Source organism: Pezoporus wallicus, unplaced genomic scaffold (assembly GCF_028554395.1).
Source record: "Pezoporus wallicus isolate ANWC-B61680 ecotype Strahan unplaced genomic scaffold, APGP_CSIRO_Pwel_v1 contig_1438, whole genome shotgun sequence".
NCBI lineage: Eukaryota > Metazoa > Chordata > Aves > Psittaciformes > Psittacidae > Pezoporus > Pezoporus wallicus.
The window spans coordinates 3,768,999-3,788,534 of record NW_026638681.1 but is presented as its reverse complement, the minus strand read 5'-3'; the positions used below and the strand labels follow the sequence as shown (position 1 = coordinate 3,788,534).

Below are 19,536 nucleotides of genomic sequence, written 5' to 3'. Positions count from 1 at the left end.
AGCAGCAGTTAATTACATCCTGTGCATCAGATAGAAAGGCTTAGCATTGGATTAATAAGACTAACCAGTAGATCTGGGAGGAAATATTTTTGCTGCTTGGAATGTAGCTCCCCTTTTATTGAAGGAGTATCATCTACAGCAGGGACTCCTGTAGGCCACAGCACCGTCCCTGGAAGAGTGCAGCAGTCTGAAGTTGTGTTACCAGTGTTGCCAGAGCTTGGCTTTCTTTCCCTCAGGAGCCCTTTTCTGCTTTTTTGCCCCAGGGTGAGCTCTGGATTCCTTTCTCAGCAGGTCTCCAGATTTAATAAGCTCTAAGCCTCAGAAAATCCCAGCTGATGAGAGGTGAAGCTTGTTGTTCCACCTGTGTGCATCTTGAGGACAAGGAAGGTTAGAGTCCTCATCTCTGCAGGACTAGCTCAGTACGGTATTGGCAGTTTTCTCCCTGGCTTTCTGTCATATTCCCATTCTGGCTAGACAGACTCTCTGGGATAAACCAGGATTTTCTGTGTAATTCAAAAGGAGGAAATAGTTAATTATATTATGAAAGTTTCAAATGCTATTTTAAAAGGCAACACAGATTGGCTGTAACGCTGCCTACCTGCATAAAATCCTGCCATATGATACATTCCCTAATTACAATGCTTGCATTGAGTCTTTGTTAAAAATAAATCATGTGTCACACTGCTAATGTACTTCTTGGTTCAGTGATACCTAGTCACTAGTGATGACACTTTGAGATCAGGCAAAAAGCTTTTAACTGAAAAATAAGATTGGTCAATAGATAAGATTTTTCTTCCTTTTTAATTTTTTACTATACCTCAGTGTAATGTAATAAAACCAAAGGAAGTCAGACTTCTAAGAAGGAATTTGTGTTGATAGTGTATCAAAATACCACAGCAATTGCAGAAACGCAAGAGGTACGAGAGTTTCGGGTTACTATAGGTGGATTGACAGAATGTAATTTCTACTTAGAGCCATCCAGTGGTGACTGGCTGAATTTCATGTATCTTTTTCTCAAGTACTGGCTCTTAGTTTGACTCTGATTTCCACATCACTCACTTCTTATTCTTTCACCTTTCCAGCAATCATCAAATTCAATTCAAAATTATCTCTGAATTAAGGCACTGTCTTCAGGAGGTTTAAAATGAAGATGACTGCGGAAACCTGGAAGCAGCAACAGAAAAAGCAGTGGATCTGCTGAGTACTTTTAACAAGATAATAATAGAAAACCCTCCTGCACTTACATAAAAAACAGATGCTAACAAACCACTACCTGTGCTTTTGTTTGAGTTAGGTATTCCTGGGCAACCGTGCCATGAACAAATAAAAAAAGGAAAAGCAGCAAATATGACAGGCTGGAACGACTGCAGACATATCGTCGCTTAACTAACAAAGAAACAATGCTCATTGCAGTTTGCTGCAGAAACAATATCCAGGGGTGTGAGACCTAGCAGAGGGGGGTAGAGGGAGAAATGGTAGCATGGACAAGTTTCTGAAAAGCAGACTGAAAATTAAGGGTCGCCAAGTTGATTTTTTGAAAGAGAGTATTGCTGGTAAGAGGCTGGAAAACATTAAATCAATTAATTATACAGTTACAGAGAACCAAGGAAGCTTTTTCAGATGGAGGCTGAAACTGAGATTTTGCAAGGAAAACTGGTGGTAAAAGGTTATTTAGTTACATTAACAGGAAAACAATTTCAGAAAAATGGATCTAGAGTGATTTCTGAAAATAAATACATCTGCTTAAAGGTTGGACTCAGTGGGTTAATTAAAAGTGTAGTTTTGACGTAGCCCTTGGAGGATTTACTGACAATACATATACATATTCAAGAGGACTGGGACAGAAAAAGTAAAAAGATTTAGGAATAAGGTACACCAGTTTATATTTTAAAAAAATGCAATTACGAGACTCCAGTGTGTCCCCGCAGAAGGAAGGCCAATATCATCTTGTGCTGCATTAGGCAGAGCATTGCCAGCAGATTGAGAAAGCTGATGCTTCTCCTCTGCTCGTCCCTGGTGATACACATCTGGAGCACATCTGGAGGAAAAGCAGAGACAGCTGGGGCTGCTCAGCTGGGAGAAGAGAAGGCTCAGTGGGATTTATCGATGTGCGTAAATACCTGATGGGGAGAGTACAGACGATAGAGCCAGGCTCTCCTCTGTGTTGTCCAGTGACAGGATGAGAGGTAATGGGTACAAACTAAAATATGAGAAATTTCATGATATACAAGACACTTTTTTACCATGAAGGTGATCCAGCACAGGAACAGCTTGCTCAGAGAGGCAGTGGAGTCTCCATCCTTGAAGATACTCAAACTGCAACTGTACACAGCTCTGAGCAACCTGCTCTTGCTGACTCTGTTCTGAGCAGATGTTTGGACCAGATGATTTTTGCAGGTGCCTTCCTGCCTCACCTGGTCTGTGACTCTAAATATGAAGAAGGAAATAAATAGAAAATAGAGTAATTTGTACAAAAGAAAACAAATACTTCTCTGTGAATGTTTGTTGCTACTGCAACATAGAATAACAGTGATGTGTGAAAATATATCAATACAATACACAAATATGTGGCTGTAAGCACAACACAATAGATAAAAGCTGGCTATGAAACTAGACAAAGAGGTAACAGAATAACCACAAAGGGGAAGAATGGAGACAAAAGGTAAATAAAGACTTTTTTGCTCAAGGTAGCTTTTGATACTTGATAATTTGGGTTTTATTGCCAACAGTGCCAACATCCGCTGTTTCTGAATGAGGTCTGTAAATATTACATATTACTAATTTTCTCAACTCATATAATCACTTAATAGCGAGTACTAGTTTATGCAACACTTTCAAGAAAACAAGACAATGTCATGGATTTGGTTACACAAAAGGCAAACAAATTCAACTGATTTCAGTAACCACTAAGTAAAACTGGAAACTAAGAGAAAGCTAACGAAAGAAGGCAGCCACAGGCCAAGTAATTACATTTCCGTAATAGAAGATATTACTGGAAGAATGTTGAATGCTGGTATCAAGAATCCCAAAAAAGCAGAGAGATTTCTGAAAACCAGAAAGAGGTAGGAAACTTAGAGTCTAGGACAATGTGAATGACACGAGGTTTTATTTGTTTGTTTGCTTGCTTGTTTTTAAAAAGCAACTATGAAACCAGGGAGGGTAGGAATAGCCCCTCTAAACCGAGAAGTTTAACTCCTAAGTCAGTATTAAGGAGTGTTTGTATCTTTCTGAGCATTCTAGAAATGCTGAAAAATGCTTTGCCTGTGCTGTCAGGCAAAGTTGGTTGTTTGGGGTGTTATCCTTTAATTTTTTTTAGTTTTTGTTTTGTGTTAGTTGGCATCTTTAGTGACTTGACAAGGCTATTTATTATGAAAGAACTCACTAAATCATCAGAAATTAGAGCTGTTTAGTATTTGCGCCATTTCTAATTTTTTTTTGTCACATATCACACCAAACTGCTCAGTTTTACTTACATCATTATTTACACACAGAAATTGTAATTTAACAGTTACAGTGCCCCTATAGCATCTGTATCACCGTCAAGCTGAGGAGACATTCATATTAAGTCAGTCAAGGGAAAATAAAATCATAGAAGTTTGTAAAAACAATTGCACACACCCAGATTCTGTGATAAGATAAAGAGCACTTGGCATCACAGCATAATTCATATTCTGCTATGGACTTACTGTTACAAGTAACCAGGAAATATTTCACAACACACTTGACTCACCCATATGTGGCAAATAATGCAGTCAATGGTCACAGAAATTTCCATCTAGATATGTACTATAACACAGTACTTTGAACCCCATATTATTATACCACGGCAAAACTCAGGATTAAGGTTGCTTCCTGCCCTAAAAGGAGGTTGTTTGCTTATCACTCACAGAGTCTAGACTGCAGAGGAAAGTGGTTTTATTGTACATAATATTCTCTGGTAGCCCTGGGGAGCTCTAGAGTATGACTGCTAAGGTCAGATGTCTAAACAGAAGACCTGGTCTCTGATGACCACCCTGAAGGGTTGGACTTTTTTTTTTTGTTTAACTGAAGTTTAACTGAGTTTGAATCAGCTATATCCTTCTAAAGAAAAGACTGGAAGTGACCATATCTCCATATCTCCCCAGCTACCTCCCACAACTTCTCCAGCATGAAGTATAAGGTCTTCCAAAGAGCAGAAGGTGCTTGGTCACAGCCTTGTTGCCTTTCAGCTGTGGCTAAGCAGAGAATAGAGGAGAGAGATACAACTTCAGCTATTCTGTTGCTTGCTTTCCTGCCAAGCAATGCGACCTCTGGGATGAACTGAGCAGGTCTGACCAGCTCTGCATAGCAATTGAAGGGCACTTCCCATCAAATACACATCTCTTGGAAAAGCCCAGGAAAGAGGAAAACCTACCAGCACTCTGATTCACAACCCTGGCAGCTACACATTGATCCAATCTATACTGGTAGGATACGGTCTCATGAAATGGGAGGACAGAAGTGGAGAGGGAGAGGAAAGGGGAGAGGGAGAGAGACAGAGAGGGGGAGAGAGAGAAAGGGAAAGGGAGAGGGAGAAGATCTACCTCAAAGTGTCTAAGTTATGCCCTTTGCTGATTTCACTGGTAAATTGAATTTCTTATGATTAAGAGGTTGGATCTTCCTCTTAAACGCTGAAATGTTTGCTAATGCAATAAACACCAGCCTAAAATAAGGATCACTGGGTGTCTCTGTAATGCAGGGGAGAGGGAACTTTGCCCTTTCCTCTAGAAAAAAAAATTGTTGTGAAACAATTTGATAAGCTCCTTTATCTGCAGGTTGGAAAAACGATCCTTTTAGGGTTGGTTGGTTTGGATTTTTTCACATCTTCAGCCCTCAGGCCCACAACCACAGCTTATTAGATTTGCCTGTTGCAGGTGGCATAGCTCATGTTTAAAAGCACAAAGATGAGAGTTTGGGCCTTTTGAGATTTGTATTAGTGAGATAAGAAATATTTTATAAGATCTGCTAAGAAATGGACACTCCACCCTTGAATTACTTCTTCAGAAGAGTACATTGCAGTTCCTTATTCTTTGCTTCCTGAGGTGAATGAACTGATCATTGCTCATAAAATTGTAGAATGAATTTTCCCATGCTCACTGAAATTTGTTATAAACAAGGTAGTCTCTGACCTCAAGTCATCAAAGGAGATAGAGTGATCACATAACAAATACAGTATCAACCCACCAGCCACTCTGCATGCAGAAGTACACAACACATCCAGGCAAAATAGTTTCTCACCTTTCTTCCACAACAGCCCCTTCTTCAATGAGTGACTGCAGAAAAAGTTTCTTTGGGAGGCTGGCTGTTTAAAGTTTAACCGATGAGGGCTTTCTGCAAAGCCAAAAGGTAGTGTGCAGGGTGTTTCTTTCAGGAGGTACTTTCTGTGTAACAGTATAAATCTGATCTTCAAACTTTCTAGAACTGGCCTGGAGAAAAGCTAATATTCCAAGCTAAAAATAAAACCTCAGAGTTAATCCATTTTGATGGAAAAATCTCTCCTTTATTTGCTGAAATATATGGCTCTGAATTCACTTTGAAGCATTTGAAATGTTCAGTGCTTAGTTCTGTTATGTAAATCCTAAATCTCTCCTTTCCTGCCCAGTAAACTGTCATGAGAAATATGCTTTCTTATCTGGGATCACCTGTTTCACATACACTGCCTCAGCTGTCAAAATGATAAACAGTAAAACATTCTGCTGACATGCATGAGGAAAACTTAGCATTTCAGCCACAGAAAAGTTCTTTGTTTTAGACCAGCCAATTATTACAAGATTTTAAAGAGCAAGAGGTAAAAAGAAAATATTAATCAGTCCTTCCAGGAGAAGGTATGGAAAAAAAAAACTTTTATTTGGATGCTGTATCCCCTGGGAACTTACGGAATAGCATAACATTTCCCTAGGTGGAAAAAAGTGGGGGTTTTAATCTTAGAAGACCATAACAGGATGACCTGAGTTCCCTCACAACCTAAGTTATTCTATGAAAATTATGGCATTCAACCACTTATTAAGGTATGTTATTCTGATGGATATTGTGTTATTATTTTATTATTATATGAAAAAGGTATTTATTTGTTTTTATGTATATAAATGTTACAAAAGTAACAATTACAATTATTTAGTGTTAATAACATTTACTTTCAAAGTTCACATCGTACTTTAAAATATTAATTAGAAGTGTACTTCCCTACATTTAAAATGCATCTGAGATTTTTTAATACCACCTGTCCTCTTTTGTCTTAGCAGACTCACATGCTCCACCATTAATCGTCTGAGAACTTTGTACAAAATGCACCATGGAAGTTGTTTTTTCTGTTTACTCACTGTTTATCTTATTTACAAAAGTACAGCAAACAAAGATAGTAAGCAGAGATATCTGAGAGATAATGTGATGTTAAAATGTTAATCTAGTTTCTTTCTTAAGTAAGCAGTGGCAAGCCAAAGCAAAGCAAACACAGACATAAACATCGAGCACATTTTTAGGGCATCCACAGCAGAAATGCACATCTCCTTTCTTTTTTAAATTCACTGCAAAAGCTTCCTTTGACTGCAGGGGGAGCAAGAATTTTCCTGAAGTATTTTGAAATATTCAGCTGTGGTGCACTCACTGTGCAGTTATCTTGGTCATTAACTATTTCTGCATAGAACAGAAAGAACAAACTACATCTATAGTATCTGAAATCAAACTGAGCAGTATGTTTCCTCAGGCTGACTCCCTGTCTCAAAAAATATGGTAGAAATAAATGTATAAAAGAGGCTAAAATTAGAAATTAAATTTCTTTGTATTATTATACAAAAAAAAAAAATCTCATACAGAATGAACAGTCAGCTATGAATTTATCTTATAATAATAGGAACCTTATAATGTCATTAGAAAGGTAATTTTTCTACTGCAATAGATGAACTTTAACACTGCCACACTGATGTTCATCATCTGAACGTCTAGCCTTATGATTTTATTTGTGCCCTATCATACTTTGTCCTAATAGCCTCAACAAGGAGTATATGCAGAGAAATCACTCTTCCACAATCATCATCATGTTATTCAATTGCATGGAAGAATCAACACAGCTTCTAGAAGTTAATGTACTTACAGGGATGACTCGCAAACAAGGCAGCTGGAGCAGTTTCCACCCCAGCTCTCAGCTCTGCCCCTAAGGAGCTGCTTCTCCTGCAGAACAGTGTTGTAACCTGGGCAGAACCAAATGCTTATGAGTAAGCTGTTCTGATGATGGATCAGAGCATTACTGGAATTAGACAGAAGTTAATAACAAGCAGCTGAAATATGAATATGTAAGTACATCCTGTTAACGAACCATTGCTGGGCAGACTGAAATGTCAAAGGCCCTGAAATATGAGGAGGAAATAATGACTATAGTGTATGCTGCAGTTATCAGGAGTTTACTTCATTAAACATGAGCAGGAAACTATGTTTTGAGGTACATTAAAGAAAAATGGAACCTACCGTTGGAAAACCATTCAGACAGTATGGTATGCAAGACTCACATAATTTGACCATGTTCAGAACTGTATAATAACCTACTGAAACAGCTATAACTGGTATCATAGGTGGACACATCTTTACACTGTATATAAGCCTGTGAGAAACATCTATTGTACAAGTATCTGTGCTTCAGAATCCAGAATGCAAATCTGACACTCTGGTTGTCTGCAATGCTGTGTATGTTACATTATGGTCACTTCAGGGAAAGACACCCTTTACATTTGCCTCTGGTCTAGTACCCTGCCCTTTAGGCTTGGCTGTAATCTGGCTGGCTCTGACAGAAGCAGATATTAATACTGGTATTACCCTGGGTTTCCTGGACCGCAGCAGGCTGGTTCCTGTTCCTGTTCCTGGCTCAGGACTGTGGGGTGAGCAGTTCATCCTCACCTTCCAGGAGAAGAGCGAGAATAGGAAGAACTGGTCACTGTTTCAGACGGGAGATTTTCTTTTTTCTGCATGTCACGGTCCTCCACCATTGCACCAGGAAAGTGCATTCTTTAGACTAGCTGCCACCAGTAACGTTTGAGATGTGTAGTCTCAGCAGATGCTCAGAAAGCACACAACAAATTATAAAAATGTCAAATTCAGTCTTTGAAGATGAGTCCATGTATACACTTTCTCTTTGGGTGATTGGGCTTTTTGATGTCATATCTACTAGACATGTTTCAACTTTCTCACACTCTCCTCAGGATATTCGCCAGGCTTTTTAACTTCACAACCTCAGTTATTCCCTGCTGCTGAAAAGCACTTTTCTCTTGGACAGCTTCATTGATAGCTTTATTGATAGCTTAGTTTCCTCTGTGTCTTTTTCTTGTAGTTTACTTTAGTTGATTCCGATTTTTTCCCTTTTAGAGCTGGATTGTTGGGTTTTTCCCCCATAAACATTGCTCTGGGCTTCCAATTTGGCAATACCTGAAATAAGTATATGCAATATCTTCCAAACTAACTTCAAATGCAATTCAATTCCCAAATCAAACACAGTAAGACATTTTTTATGAAGTTCAAAAAGGCTGGTGCTCACTTCAGTGTCCCCAGCGAACTATATTTGCCAGCTTACATAGCAAATGAGTTTTCTGACTCAGGAAGGAACTTGTGCAGTATGTGTCTGTCTCTATTCCTTTGAACCTGGAACACTTCAAAATAGAGAGTACAAGCCTAAGGAACAGCTGCTACTGATGCATGACTTCACATCAGTGTCAGTCCTTGGCATCAGAAAGCATCTGTTACTATGGATCAGTTCTGTCGTATGCTGGTCCCTGGAAACATTGGTGAAACTGAGACTTCCTCATTTGACATCTCTTAGAATCATGGAATAGTTAGGGTTGGGAAAGACCTCAAAATCATCAAGTTCCAAAACCCCTGCCATGGGTAGGGACATCTCACACTAAACCATGCCACGCAAGGCTCTGTCCAAGCTGGCCTTGAACACTGCCAGGGATGGAGCATTCACAACTTTCTTGGGCAACCCATTCCAGTGCCTCCCTATAGGCCCCCTTCAGGTACTGGAAGGCTGCTATGAGATCTCAACACAGCCTTCTCTTCTCCAGGCTGAACAGCCCCAACTTTCTCACTCTGTCTTCATACAGGAGGTGCTCCAGTCCCCTGATCATCCTCGTGGCCCTCCTCTGGACTTGTTCCAACAGTTCCATGTCCTTTTTATGTTGAGGACACCAGAACTGTACACAATACTCCAAGTGAGGTCTCATGAGAGCAGAGTAGAGGGGCAGGATCACCTCCTTTGACCTGCTGGTCACAATCCTTTTGATGCAGCCCAGGATATGGTTGGCTTTCTGGACTGCGAGCACACACTGAGGCCGGCTCAAGTTTCTCATCAACCATCATGTCAAGTTTCTCATCAACCAACACCCTCAAGTCCTCCTCCGCAGGGCTGCTCTGAATATCTTCTCCACTCAACCTGTAGCTGTGCCTGGGATTGCTCAGACCCAGGTGTAGGATCTTGTACTTGTCGTGGTTAAACTTCATGAGGCTGGCATCAGCCCACCTCGCAAGCACATCGAGGTCCCTCTGGATGGCATTCCTTCCCTCCAGCGTATCAACTGAACCACACAGCTTGGTGTCATCGGCAAACTTTCTGAGGGTGCACACAATCCCACTGTCCAGGGCAGCAACAAAGATGTTGAACAAGACCGGTCCCAACACCGATCCCTGAGGGACACCACTCGTTACTGGTCTCCAGCTGGACATTGAGCCATTGACCACAACTCTTTGTATGTGGCCATTCAGCCAGTTCTTTATACACCAAGTGGTCCATCTATCAAAATGATGTCCCTCCAATTTAGAGACAAGGACGTCATGCGGGACATCAGCATGACAGGGAGGGACTCCTCATTAGAGACTGTAGTGATAGGACAAGGGGTAACAGGCTAAAACTTAAATAGGGGAAGCTTAGATTGGCTATAAGGAGGAAGTTCTTTACTTTAAGGGTGATGAGGGACTGGAATGGGTTGCCCAAATTATGAATGCTCCATCCCCGGTGGTATTCAAAGCTAGGTTGGACAGAGCCTTGGGTAATCTGGTTTAGTGTGAGGTGCCCTTACCCATGGCAGGGGGGGTGGAACTAGATGATCTTAAGGTCCTTTCCAACCCTAACTATTCTATGATTCTATGACAGCAGCGAATGCTTTGCACAAGTCCAGGTAGATGACGTTAACTTCTCTACCCCTGTCCATCAGTTCTGTAGCCCCATCATAGAAGGCCACCAAATTGGTCAGGCAGGATTTCCCCTTAGTGAAGCCATGCTGGCTGTCACCAAGCACCTTGATGTTTTTTATGTGCCTTCGCATGCCTTCCAGGAGAATCTGCTCCAAGATTTTGCCAGGCACAGAGGTGAGACTGACTGGTCTGTAGTTCCCTGGGTCATCCATTTTCCCCGTCTTGAAAATGGGGGTTATATTTCCCTTTTTCCAGTCATCGAGAACTTCACCTGACTGCCATGATTTTTCAAATATGATGGACAGTGGCTTAGCAACTTCATTAGCCAGCTCCTTCAGGACCCAGGGATGGATTTCACCAGGACCCATGGACTTGTGCACGTTCAAGTTCTTAAGATGGTCTCAGACCAGATCCTCTCCTACAGTGTACCCAAGGTCTTCACTCTCGCAGTCCCAGAATCTGCCTTCCAAGACCTGGGTGGTGGGTCAGAGCATTTGACAGTGAAGACCGAGGCAAAGAAGTCATTAAGTACCTCAGCCTTCTCCAAATCCAGGGTAATCAGTTACCCTGATAGCTTCCAGAGAGGGCCCACGTTGTCCCTATTCTGTCTTTTTTTTCACAATGTACCTATAAAATCCCTTCCTGTTACCTTTCACATCCCTAGCCAAGCTTAATTCCAACTGGGTCTTAGCTTTTCTAACCTGGTCCCTAGCTTCCCAGACAACATTCCTGTATTCTTCCCAGGCCACCTGTTCCTGTTTCCACCTTTTATAAGACTCTTTTTCCCCTCTGAGTTTCCTCAGCAGCTCCTTATCCATCCAAGGAGGTCTCCTGGCCCTCCTGCTGCACTTTCTTCTATTTGGGAGGCAACACTCCTGACCTTGCAGCAGGTGATCCTTGAATACCAACTAGCAGTCTTGGGCCCCCCTGCCCTCTATGGCTATTTCCCATGGAACCTTACTAAGCAGGTTCCTGAAGAGCGAGACAAGGGGGAGCACAAAATTACAAAATGAAATATATAAACCTCTAGAATCAGTTTTAAGTAATGTTAAGTTTAATGGCTTTGTAACAGTAGCAATGGGAAATTACTGAGGTGCATGATACACAGAAAAAAAACGTAGACTACAGCTAGAGAACATACTGAGAATTCTTGTACAAGATACATCATTATAGCTGACATAGTTTTAAGAAAAACAGTCTAGAAGAACAGGTCACAGGGATAAGGAGTATCTGGGAATGGCAGGTGCCCAGGATGGGCTACAGTTAAACTAACTGGTAAGCAGGAGGACAGGAGGATTGTTGTCTCTGGTCCTAACGAACCAATTAAGCTGGTATAAGCACCTACTGCGCGTGCTCCAAAGACGGCCAGACGTGATGAAGACTGCTGGAAGAAGTAAACGACGCTTGAGGGCCTCAGCACAGTTTGGGCCTGGAGCAAGCAGTCCTGCTTCCTCTCAGCTTCCCTGACATCTTTCAGCCTATTGACAGCGTCCCGCAGCGCAGTCACCTGCTGCAGGAAGACCTGCACCATGGAGCACCGACTGCATCCCTGCCGATTGTGCACCCTCCCTTCACAAGACCGGCGCAGGCACTCTCTACACTCCGAGCTCTGCACTGCAGCCTCGCCTCTCATCAGCTCTGTCTGGGTGCCTACGCTGGCCACCGCCGGGGCAGCCAGAGCAGAGCTCCCAGACCGGGCCGGGCTCTGGTCATGAAGCAAGTGCTCACCATCCCGCTAGCTCTGCCTGCCCGAACTGCCGCGCCAGCTGCAGTGCCGCACTTGATCGCCGCGCTCCCTGTGGCAGGTTTTCACCCAGTCAGGGCTGGTGCCGCTGCTTCAGGCTCCGCCCCCTGTGAGTCAGCTGCTCGCTCTCGTCAGCTGAGCTGCCGGCTCATGGGCAGGTCCTGTCGAGGAGTTGAGGCTCCCTCGGTGGGAGGCTCTTGCCGCTCTGAGTTGGGGCTCCTGGACGCTGAGCTTCCCCCCGCTCCGGTGTTGAAGGCGTCCTCTCTCGAGCTACTCACCTCAGTAATTGACACGCTTCAGCAATTTCCACAACTTCTCCCAGTTCTTGACCATTTGCACAAGATGTCTAAGGAACTTTGATTTCTTAATATCCAGTTGCCATTTCAGGAGGTTCTGGGCCAAGCTTCAAAGCCCTTCACCAATAACAGCAAGGCCTTGAAGGGAAGAAAAGAAGGTCCAAGGGCTTGGCTTGGTCCCATAACTGCTTGCTGCTCCTGCCACATCAGCTAGTACTGATGAAAGAAAGAAAAAAAGAAAGAAAAAAAAGGTTACTAAGAAGAAAATCTTTTAGGTTTTCTGCAGGACTCAGTCTCACAGAATCCTTTAGAATCACAACTGAAACTTTACATCTATCGTTCCAGCCTTTTAGTAAAATACACTGCTCTCTTCAGAAAAGAAAAGCTACAGGGCAAGGCTACTTCTGGCATCAAGACTAGGACTGTCCAGGATTCTCCTCTTTCTAGAACCCGAACTCCATCACAGCAGGAATGCTTCTTCTGTCCTGATAGTTGTGCTGATCCGTCCTGGATTCTGCAAAGACCAGTCTTTTTCTGCACTTCTAGATGCTTCTATTTTTATTTTTTTTCTTTTCATTATAATGGCCCATTTATCCCCAGTTGCAGTCAGAAAGAATTTCTCCCCCTACATACAGAACCCCTAGATTTATAGAATAAATTCAGGGTATTTTCATAATCTCTTGTGGAAGATATTCCCAAATATTATGGTACTGCTGGAGGACTCATCAATACCGAACAAGGTTTATAGGACAACATCCAATACCCAATCTCTCCAGAAGGTCTCTACCTATAAATCAGGCTTTGCTGGACTCTTCTTACCTACTCAGTATCTTCTGCAGAAGCAGTGGACTGTAAATATCAAGTCCTTACTACAGAGTTTTTGTTTAAACACCTATCCTCTTATTTCATTTAGGGAATTAGCTAGAAAACTAAAAAATACATAAAAATATTAGAGCCATAAAAACAGGAGGAAAGTTCTAATCTGGCAGCAACTCTTAAGTCTAGGGTATCCAATTACTGTATCAAGCCTTGCTCCTAGGTCTTATTCCTTTATTTGGAACCATCTGTGTAGGTTATATTTGTTTAACTATTAATCTAGTAGCAAATTCTACTCATTCCTCAGTGTTAAAAACTAACACAAAAGTTAAAAGCTGAAGCAAAGGCATGTCCCATGGTTCTCTTCTGGCAACAAATTCCTTGATACATTAAAATCTAAGGTTGGCATTTGCATTACTTCTGAGTCCTTTATGACCTAGGTATGGAAGTAACCATCACAGTTATCAGCAGTTCCACTTGCAAAGTACGTGACTTAGGCATTTACAGAAGGCCGTTCTAACATACTCCTTTATCTGACAGTGTATTCCTTCACACATATATCATGCTGCTGCATAAGAATGTAGCCAAATTTGCTAGAAGGTTAGGTGAAATTCTATGCTTTCTTAGCCCTCCAGTCTTTAAAATGGAAGAATCACTGTATCCCTGGATGCCCATAGGGCTCTGCCTTTTTTTGTATTTTCAAAATTTTCAGGGGTTCTATGATACCATTCATCCCTACTGCTAACACCCAGCCTCACAGAGGTATCTTTGATTTGGGCATTTGGGGCAAAGGTGATACCAGTGAATGACTTTCATGATCTCAGGGCTGTCTTCAAAATCTATAGAATGGCCTCCTAGAACTTCATTATTAAACCACTATAGACTATGAAGCAATACACAATTGCTAGAGCATTTGGAAACGGTGCAGGTAGTGGCAGCAGTCCTGCTTGAAGCATTTCTATTGTTTCAGATTTTGCTTGGAGACATGTCACATGGAAACAGCATGCAGTACTTCCAAAGAAAAGAAAAGAGGCTATTTAACCACAGCTGGAGATTCTTGAGAGCTCTAATCCACTGATGCATTAGCTTCATGCTCTCTGTCTCTATTTCATATTCCAACTTGTCTCTGTTTAGATTTCAAATGGAGCGCAACTGAAAGCATGTGGCTATTAGTCTACCTAGCATTAGGTAGACTTGTCATAGAGTTAAAGGGAGTAGAGCTAGGGCATACTTACAGATACTCAGTACTTGAGTGCTTGTTACGCTTACTCTCAAAAAAAGTCACAGAACCACAGGATCAGGTATGCTGGAAGGAACCTCTGGAGGCCAGCTGGTTCCAGATCCTGTTCAAAGCAGGCTCAGTTACAGCAAGTTGGTCAGGCCTTGCCCAGCTGCATTTTGAGTACCCTGAAGGATGGACATTTTACAGACTCTCTGTACATCTGCTCCACTGTTTGACAACTCTTACTGGGGGGTGAAAAAAAGTGAAAAAAAAAAAAGCTTATTTCTATCCATCCCTTCACCTCTTACATCTAAATAGTATCACTTTTTAGTGGTGTCTCTTCCCTCCTTTTTCTGTCACCATGCACCTCTGAGAACAGACTGGATGCATCTCCTCTACACCCTCCCACTAGGTAGCTACAGGCAGCAGTAACATGTCCCGTAGGCTTTTCCTTATGGCTGAGCAAGCATGGCACTCTGATGTTCTTCATACATTATCTACCAGTCCCCCAAGACCTCCAGCTCCTGGTAACTAACATCATTTTGTGTTAGGATATAATCAGAGTATAAAGAATCTCCAGAAGACCTCTGTATAGCTGAAGTCTGCCATCAGCTTTATGGCAGATACATTAGTTTTGTGACATAAAATTGAAAAGGGCCATGTATTATTCTCAAAAACAAGCAGTATAGTTCACTCTTCATGACAATAGTGTAGCCATTAATATCTCCAGAATTACCCAACAGAGAACTATAATTTGATTTGATGATACAGAGGCTGAAGGTCTGTGAGCAGCTGAGACAATCTCAGAGGCTGCAGTTGCTGAATATTTCATGCTGTCCCTAGCCTCCTCCACATCATTTCCTACTTATTCTTAACCTTTCCCATGCTCCTCGCTGTGGAAAGCTCTGCTTTTGCACCAGCTCTGGCACTCATTATGGTAAGTGAGTCAATTCAGCTTCTTGGCAGAAAACAATCTGCTTTTATTTTGTCTGGGTATGTTTTCTGCCACATTAATGAGCTCAGACAACTCAAGAAAGGTTCCAACAAACCCCAGACCCATTGCACAATAAGCAGAAACTGTGCACAGCCAGGATCAGGATAAAAGTAGTAAAAAAACATCCTCTTTTAGGACCTATGTGCAGCTAGATCAACTTACCCTGTGGAATCCTGCCTCTGCTGGTTATTACTAGATTTTTCATTCCTGTCTTCCCTGAGGTCAGCAGGAATGCAGATACTGATTCATGAGAAAGGCAGTGGCTAAGGAATGCAGTACCTTTGGACCTGACAGAAAGCTGCCCTTTACCTCTGCTCTGCTAAGGACTTGCTACAGGGACCCTGGCCAGTAATTTAGCTGCTCTGAGTGTATCTCCAGATCTGTAAAAAAATGCTAGAAGTATCATACTTCCACAAGAGGTTTCATAACAGTAATACATCAAAAACTTTTGAGGTCCACAGACAAAGAGACATACGCGTGCTGGGGCCATCTAATTACCTACAGTAAATTACTAGACCACCATATAATAATCAGTACTAAACTCTCAATGCCCTTTCTGAAGACATTGCACAGCAATTCAGCATGGTATAACCAAATTGAAACAGAAAACTGAAAGGATGTGATATATTTTCTTAAGTATGCTAAGTATGTATTTTTCTTAGTATAATTAAATATATTTCTAAAAACCATATTTTTGAAATATGTTTTAGTAAACACTATCCTGTATTACCTTGGATATAGGGTACCTCTTACTTGAAGCTATTTTTTCTGCTTTGATTTAGTTCTTTTGCATGATGGGAGAGCTCAGGTTAGTGCAGGATTAACAGAATTTGTTTAAATCCAGCATAGTGACAGTCTCAGGGTTTTCATACAATTCCACTGCTGCTGCTTCTTTTGGGTATCTTCACTACATATGGAAACCAGAGCCTTGAGTATGTATCACTAAATTTTCAATCCTTAACTAGGATTTAGAGACAGCAATGACAAATACCAGCATTTAGAGCAATTCACATACTATCATACATAGCAATTTCACTTTAGCTTATTTTTCAAATAACTTCTTTTTTGAAACATCCACTATCCAGTTAAAAAGCAAACAAACAAAAAAATATGAAAAGATACAGTGGATGAGCAGAGTTGCCTTGTCTCTGCTAACTTGAAAACTAAAGAACAGAATGATCCCATGAGAACTGCAACTATCATCTGTTTATGGAGCACGAACTAGATTAACTCATTTGATAAAAATAAGTTTTTAAAAAAAATAGGTAGCAAAATACAGCTGCTACAAAACCAGTAGAAGACTAACTCAGTTTTAATGCTTCCCTTTAATGCAGTGTATGCTTCCCTTTAATGCAGTGTATACTTCCCTTCATGAGTAAGTGTTGCAGTAAGTTGCCATATTTTAGTATGGAAGCTAGAAGACCAAGTATCACCAAGTTAAGGATTTCGAAGCAAGGAATATCAACTGTACCACTAATGAATATTTATAATTCTCTTAATTATGCATTTTAATTCCCAAGAATGCTTACTTTTATCTATCTATAAAATTTTTGCATTTTTTCTTCTAATTTCACCATGTTGATTTGAATAATACTATGCATGTAAGGATTACTGGCTTAATAACTACTTTTCAAAGTACTTAGCATTAGTTGCCTTTAAAATGTTAATTTATTTCATCTAAGTTTTATTTTTGTCCACCAGAAAGACAGCAACTGCAACAATGATTGCTCAGGGTTTGAACAGTGAGAGAGTGATTCTAAATATAACATGTCATTCAGGGGAAACTATTGTCTAATATCAGGCCAGAAGTAAAACACATCCCGCGAGACATTCATTGCACCACCACAGTCATGGCTTCACAATAAAACTGATCTTGCCAGATGGTGACAGAGTACTGCAGGTGGACAACTTCCAAAATAAACCCAGGAGAGTGAAAGTAGAGTTGCCCATTTCTAATCTCCTTCCTCTGGACATATGAAAAGGTTGCCTGCATACGCGTACTGCAGATGATCTACATAAATGTAAGGACACTGGCAGCCAAGGTCATGATCTGTTTTGTGTTTGTTCCCTGAGCCAGTGAGAGACACTGAATTTTCCACGTGTGCAGGCATATGCACTCTCACGCATACCATTCATCTTCCCAGTAGGCAAAAGGGTGTATGTGATAGCGTGACTCATTATCCTGTCGCACTGTACACTTTATACCTACACCTGTTGCAGGCTGGTTCAAAATATGTGCCTTCAGCTCTTCCTGGGGGAACAGGAACACAAGTTCAGACATCAGTAAGGAAGAGAGGATTCAACTCCTGAGCCTCTCTGCCACTAAGAGGCAGAAGGGAAAGACATGTGGACTGCTGGCAGCCAGTCTTTAATTCACACTGTATCACATGCTTGGACTGGGCTGACACAGTTGCATTCTGTCCTTAACTTGAGGTCAATAAAAAAGAACCTGTCAGAAAGCAAAATGCAATTACCAATGTCCCTCCATTCTGCTGAGGTGGAAAAAAGCCCGTAACAAACCAAAACCAAAAAATCCAAACATAAACCAAACAACTGGGTTTACTGGATATTGAAAATAGTTCTTTAGGAACCAAATTATGTTTTATCTGGAAAAATGCATCATAAAAGATAATGTGTTTAGTGTATGTGTTTCAAATGTGTTCACTACCTCTACAGATTAAAAAAAAAAAATGTGGGGCTGTATTCAGAGGAAAGACCTTCCATTGGAGTTCAGTTTGCAGAACAAGAGGTCAAAAAGCTGCATTTGGGGCATTTTACAGGAATCTGTTGAAAACAAGCACCATTTTCATAAAAAGTAGTATTTTGGGGAACCAACTTCAACTTTATTGGGTAATTGGTTCAAACTTAAACAAAGGAAGTTCACAGTAGATGTAAGGAAGAAGTTCTTTACTGTGCAGGTGGTGAGGCATTGGAACAGGTTGCACAAAGAAGTGGTAAACGCTCCACCCCTGTCAGTGTTCAAGGCCAGGCTGGACAGAGCCTTGAGTGGCATGGTTTAGTGTGAGGTGTCCCTGCCCAAGGCAGGGGGGCTGGAACTAGATGATCTTAAGGTCCTTTCCAACCCTAACTATTCTGTGATTCTATGTAATTAAGTTCTCCAAAATCAGTGGGAGCCTCCATTATTTCTGCCAGGCTCAAGACTGTTACACTATGCATATCTAACTTCCAAACTCTTTCCTTCTATCATGAATAATATATACAAGTCTCCCAACTAGTACTTGCTAGGTATGAGCTTGATTTATTTATTTTTCTTCCTATTTTATATGTTCTTCAGTAGGGGAACAGAATAGCTAACAAGCTACATTGTGTACACTTGTCTCAGGGAGACCTGAGCCAGAAGCAGAAGAAATTAGTCCACACAGATATTCACAATTCTTCCTTTAAAGGAAGCTAATTCGTTTGAAACTATCTCAGCAGAGAGTGGCCCCACATCATCTTACCTGAAAGGTATGGCCACAACTCCACCCTTCTTTCCCCTGCAGGCAGCTTCCTTGGGACAAGTGCCCACTATCTCTACTAATAACTCCGCAAATAGTAATGCTCATTTATTGTATAATAAATACCATATGGGGGAAAAAAATGTTCTCTTCAAACACTGAACAGAAATGAAAAAGAAAGGAGAGTACTCTTGCTGAAAATAGTCGTATCTTGAGTTTAAATAAGTTAAAAACACCATAGGGCAGTTTTAAAAGAAACAAAAAGAGTAACACAAACCACACAGATTTCCTAGCAATTATACAAATGAATTCACACTTAAACTAAGATCCCATTTAAATCCTTGAATTGTTAATTTACATGGAGATGCTGTAGTCTTACACAGGATTTTCAAGCGGTTGTTGACAGTGGTTTAAGAGTGGAAATTGCCTGCAGCATATGCTGTGACAACTGGGGGGTGGGTTAGAGGCAAAGCTGGGAGGCATCGTTATGACTATCACCCACTGTGGATCCTTCTCCGTGGGGTGCAGCACATCTCTGAGCAAACTAATCTCTGAGCTACAGCTTAAATTCTAAGAAAAAAACAGCATCCTTGGTTATAAAATTTTAGAATAACAATCCTTCATAATGGTTGGTAAGTGGTTGCAGTGCTTCATTACTCTCACTCTGGAAAACATGGATCTTACTACTAAACTCTATGTCTCATTTCAGATTTTGTAATTATGGGCTGCAACTGAACCCCTTGATATCTGTTACAATGGGCAGATAGTACTGTTCAGATCCTAACCGACTCCCATATGCCAGCTGAAGTACTGAG

At 41.2% G+C, this 19,536-nt stretch overlaps 1 long non-coding RNA gene across 3 annotated transcripts; it reads right to left on the bottom strand.

Annotated features, from left to right (window-relative positions):
- Positions 1-1,462: 1,462 nt before the first annotated feature.
- On the bottom strand, positions 1,463-19,292 carry LOC130600489 (uncharacterized). Of its 3 annotated transcripts, none has more exons than XR_008972468.1 (5): positions 19,224-19,292; positions 16,017-16,224; positions 15,426-15,643; positions 14,317-14,514; positions 1,463-2,427 (listed from the first exon to the last, which is right to left on the bottom strand). It is a non-coding gene; the product is annotated as an uncharacterized LOC130600489 (long non-coding RNA). The 3 variants fall into 3 exon arrangements; XR_008972467.1 differs by lacking the exon at positions 1,463-2,427 and adding an exon at positions 6,649-7,205; XR_008972466.1 differs by lacking the exon at positions 1,463-2,427 and adding an exon at positions 12,832-13,483.
- Positions 19,293-19,536: the final 244 nt, after the last annotated feature.